The sequence below is a fragment of the Schistocerca piceifrons genome, unplaced genomic scaffold (assembly GCF_021461385.2).
Source record: "Schistocerca piceifrons isolate TAMUIC-IGC-003096 unplaced genomic scaffold, iqSchPice1.1 HiC_scaffold_1300, whole genome shotgun sequence".
Classification (NCBI taxonomy): Eukaryota; Metazoa; Arthropoda; class Insecta; order Orthoptera; family Acrididae; genus Schistocerca; species Schistocerca piceifrons.
This window is the reverse complement of record NW_025727126.1, coordinates 2,501-7,500: the sequence shown is the minus strand read 5'-3', so window position 1 is coordinate 7,500 and position 5,000 is coordinate 2,501. Positions and strand designations below refer to the sequence as shown.

At 54.3% G+C, this 5,000-nt stretch overlaps 1 non-coding gene across 1 annotated transcript in view; it reads left to right on the top strand.

The window, feature by feature from the left end:
• Positions 1-3,453: 3,453 nt before the first annotated feature.
• The window catches only part of LOC124731737, a 1,909-nt gene continuing 362 nt past the window's right edge, over positions 3,454-5,000 (top strand). The window contains exon 1 of the ribosomal RNA XR_007008450.1: positions 3,454-5,000. This exon is cut by the window's right edge and continues 362 nt beyond it. This is a non-coding gene — a ribosomal RNA (small subunit ribosomal RNA).

Below are 5,000 nucleotides of genomic sequence, written 5' to 3'. Positions count from 1 at the left end.
CGCCATCTGTAGGTCTCCCGCAACATGACCTCCTGCAACGGCGCTACCGCCATCTATGAGACGCCAAGCCGACTAAGACAGCGATGGCGCCACAGTGCCCGCCTTTCGACGCCACCCACAAAGCCTGCAGCCTCTGTCGACCATAGCACCCATTCTCCAGTGGCTCTGCCGCACGAAGCCGTGGACCGGCAATGACTCCACCCGCACCCGTTCGTGGACCACCCCAACCGCCAAACTCGCACCTCCAGCGGATGAACGGCGGACGTTTCCCGCACTCGTAAAGTGCAATCCACCCCTATAACTTGCGTTTCATGAAGAGTTATTTCCAATATGCGACATTCCCGCTGTCCGTATACATGAGCCGCGACCTGTACCACTTACGAGCGAGAGACGCGATCGCGTTGCTCACTGTACGGCGTCCGATACCGAGCCATCAGCATGTCGGTCCCCATGCGCGTTGCACTCGCACTCGCACTCGCAGTCGCAAAAACGTGGGGCAAATATATTACGCGGAAGAGTTATAACAGACCGAGCCCCACTGCATGGGGGGAGTCTTTGTCACTAATGTACACAGATGGAACATTTTGGACTGGAACCAGATTACCCGTACACACGGCGCTGATTAGTAATCAATGCAGAGCCATCAAATTACAGAATATATATACAACTGTCCGTATACATGCTGAAAGAGTGTGCCCACAATGGGAACCACACGTCAGCCAGACACTCTCATCACGCACCACTCTCTGCTTCTAACGGGCGCACATACAATATGTAAGCACCAGCATGGAACAACATCCAGTGCATCCTCTCCGCCACATTACACAATCCACACTATCACAACCAGACCAGGAGGTCCATGCGGAAAATAGAATATCCCCCCCTTTCGACATCCACCATTGCGCAGATAAGGCACCAATACCCACACATGTCCTATACAACGGTGCACCCAACATCACAATAGTACCTCCTGTCACAGCGCACAAACAATGACATGAGTCAAAGACACAGGTCTGACACAAGCATAGAATTGGAGCGCCGCCTCTAATAAGCCAAAGGTGCATCCTGACGTGACAAATCTGATCATGTCACAAGCATTCACTTACTATAATCACTATCAACGAACCTGCTCCCCCCCCTTACACCTTTCCTTACAACAACGTGTAACCTAACCTAACCTAACCTAACCTATGTTGTGCCTTAACCTAACCTATGTTGTGCCTTAACCTAACCTATGTTGTGCCTTAACCTAACCTATGTTGTGCCTTAACCTAACCTATGTTGTGCCTTAACCTAACCTATGTTGTGCCTTAACCTAACCTATGTTGTGCCTTAACCTAACCTATGTTGTACCTTAACCTAACCCATGTTGTACCTTAACCTAACCCATGTTGTACCTTAACCTAACCCATGTTGTACCTTAACCTAACCCATGTTGTACCTTAACCTAACCCACGTTGTACCTTAACCTAACCCACGTTGTGCCTTAACCTAACCCACGTTGTGCCTTAACCTAACCCACGTTGTGCCTTAACCTAACCCACGTTGTACCTTAACCTAACCCACGTTGTCCCCTAACCTAACCCACGTTGTCCCCTAACGTAACCCACGTTGTCCCCTAACGTAACCCACGTTGTCCCCTAACGTAACCCACGTTGTCGCCTAAACCTGCTCTGTAATTGTTATACGACTCGTTCAATTAGTGTAGTGTTGCCCACCCGCAACCCTCGCAATATAGTTCGCTACTCGCACTGCCCGCTCCCCTGTGTATCGCTTCATGTTAAACACCTTGCAAGTCTTGCTCACTTTCCACATGCTCCTGCTGTACACTGTAATGTGGATGGCAGCAGGACGTACATGCCGCCCCTCCCCACGTCCCCACCTTGCCCCCTGCCTTCGCAAGCTGGTTGGTGAGAACTTTGCATGTTCAATGCCCTTCGCATGCGACGTACTCAGGCTACGTTGTGGTGCGGCCTGTGTCAACTGTCCGCTAATGTCGTACGCGTAAACCACAATCTGTACTGCACATTCGTCCTTATGTACTGAATGATACATCGTGGCACATGTGTGACCGTACAACGACTGCGCCCAAAAACGGCGGACCATACAGTGCAAATATTGTGCACGCAGCTACGTGTCGTCTCCCTATGAGAGCTGGATTGCAGTGTGGTACGCCATAGAGACGTGTGGGAGGAACGGACGCCGTGGATGGCGATCAGCATGAGCTGTCTGTTGATGTATTCGGACCTAGTCGTCTCTCCTCACACACCGTGATGGCATGGTGCACCGCGTTCCATATCTGCGACATGCTACAGAGGCCGGTTGACAGTCGTTCGAGCAATGGACATCGCATACGTACGGGGGCCACCTTCCACGTATTGTCTAGGCGTGCACATTTTGTTGCGTGTATGTGGGCAGACGTAGTGTGGCGTGACACCTGACACAGGCATGCAATAATCGTTGAAGTTGCAAATGGCGATGGACGCCTGCGTTTTCTGGTGAAGTTACGCAAATGAACAAATGGTAACCTGTTGTGGTGCGGTTGTTCTCGCTAGGGGTGAATCGGTGATGGCGACGATAGGTTGAGGTACTAACCGGTTGTTCCAGCGATACCCACCATGCCGACGAAACTGAACGGCATCTGGGTGTGAAGCGATACGCGGCGGTGGCTGGGTGGGACCGTCCCCGGCCGGTGAGGGGGCGCCTCCCGGCGTGCTGGCCGCGCGGTGCGTGGGCGCACGCGCTACAGCCGGCTGGTGGGGGCGGCCAGTGGCAGGCGCGCCGGCCGACGGACGCGGCAGGCGTCGCAGCTGCGCGCCGGCGCACCCTGCGCGCGGCGCCGTGCGGCCAAAGTAGGTCCTCGCGGGCCCGGTGCGAAGCGCGGTGGACATCTTCAGTGTGCTGGTCCGATTGAGGACTGTGTGCGTTGAGGATGCGCCGCCGCCCGGCGCTCGGCGCCGCGACGCCGTCTGCTGCTCGGTCGCCCCAGCGGTTCTCGCTGGTGGTTTGTATCGCAGCTGTGCGGATGTGTTGGCGCGTGCGCTGTGCTGGGAGAGTTCGCTTCGGCACCCAAGTGGGGCTTTTGTCCTTCTGTGGCGCTGGCGTTGGAGCTGCCGGTCACCGTAGGTGGCGCGTGTTGTCTCCCGCCGGCAATGCCACGACAGCACGCTCCCGGGCCTCTGTCGGCAGCGGCAAGCTCAGTTGGGAGCACGGGTGGTCGCACCGAAAGCGTCTACTCGCCTAACTCCGGGCGATTGCGCCTCTCTCGAACCCGACCAAGTACTTGGGACGGCGCTGCGCGCCGCCGGGACCTGAGAGGGTTTCGAGGTGTATTGTGCAGGGGAGCTCAGCCTCCTCCTGTTTGCAGAATGATTGAGCGGACGCTTGCGTGTTCGCGCGGGCCCCCGGGACACACTCCCGGGCGGCCGGCTGCTCAGCTCTAGTTGACGCAGCTCCCTGGTTGATCCTGCCAGTAGTCATATGCTTGTCTCAAAGATTAAGCCATGCATGTCTCAGTACAAGCCGCATTAAGGTGAAACCGCGAATGGCTCATTAAATCAGTTATGGTTCCTTAGATCGTACCCACGTTACTTGGATAACTGTGGTAATTCTAGAGCTAATACATGCAAACAGAGTCCCGACCAGAGATGGAAGGGACGCTTTTATTAGATCAAAACCAATCGGTCGGCTCGTCCGGTCCGTTTGCCTTGGTGACTCTGAATAACTTTGGGCTGATCGCACGGTCCTCGTACCGGCGACGCATCTTTCAAATGTCTGCCTTATCAACTGTCGATGGTAGGTTCTGCGCCTACCATGGTTGTAACGGGTAACGGGGAATCAGGGTTCGATTCCGGAGAGGGAGCCTGAGAAACGGCTACCACATCCAAGGAAGGCAGCAGGCGCGCAAATTACCCACTCCCGGCACGGGGAGGTAGTGACGAAAAATAACGATACGGGACTCATCCGAGGCCCCGTAATCGGAATGAGTACACTTTAAATCCTTTAACGAGTATCTATTGGAGGGCAAGTCTGGTGCCAGCAGCCGCGGTAATTCCAGCTCCAATAGCGTATATTAAAGTTGTTGCGGTTAAAAAGCTCGTAGTTGGATTTGTGTCCCACGCTGTTGGTTCACCGCCCGTCGGTGTTTAACTGGCATGTATCGTGGGACGTCCTGCCGGTGGGGCGAGCCGAAGGCGTGCGACCGCCTCGTGCGTGCTCGTGCGTCCCGAGGCGGACCCCGTTGAAATCCTACCAGGGTGCTCTTTATTGAGTGTCTCGGTGGGCCGGCACGTTTACTTTGAACAAATTAGAGTGCTTAAAGCAGGCAAGCCCGCCTGAATACTGTGTGCATGGAATAATGGAATAGGACCTCGGTTCTATTTTGTTGGTTTTCGGAACCCGAGGTAATGATTAATAGGGACAGGCGGGGGCATTCGTATTGCGACGTTAGAGGTGAAATTCTTGGATCGTCGCAAGACGAACAGAAGCGAAAGCATTTGCCAAGTATGTTTTCATTAATCAAGAACGAAAGTTAGAGGTTCGAAGGCGATCAGATACCGCCCTAGTTCTAACCATAAACGATGCCAGCCAGCGATCCGCCGCAGTTCCTCCGATGACTCGGCGGGCAGCCTCCGGGAAACCAAAGCTTTTGGGTTCCGGGGGAAGTATGGTTGCAAAGCTGAAACTTAAAGGAATTGACGGAAGGGCACCACCAGGAGTGGAGCCTGCGGCTTAATTTGACTCAACACGGGAAACCTCACCAGGCCCGGACACCGGAAGGATTGACAGATTGATAGCTCTTTCTTGATTCGGTGGGTGGTGGTGCATGGCCGTTCTTAGTTGGTGGAGCGATTTGTCTGGTTAATTCCGATAACGAACGAGACTCTAGCCTGCTAACTAGTCGCGTGACATCCTTCGTGCTGTCAGCGATTACTTTTCTTCTTAGAGGGACAGGCGGCTTCTAGCCGCACGAGATTGAGCAATAACAGGTCTGTGATGCC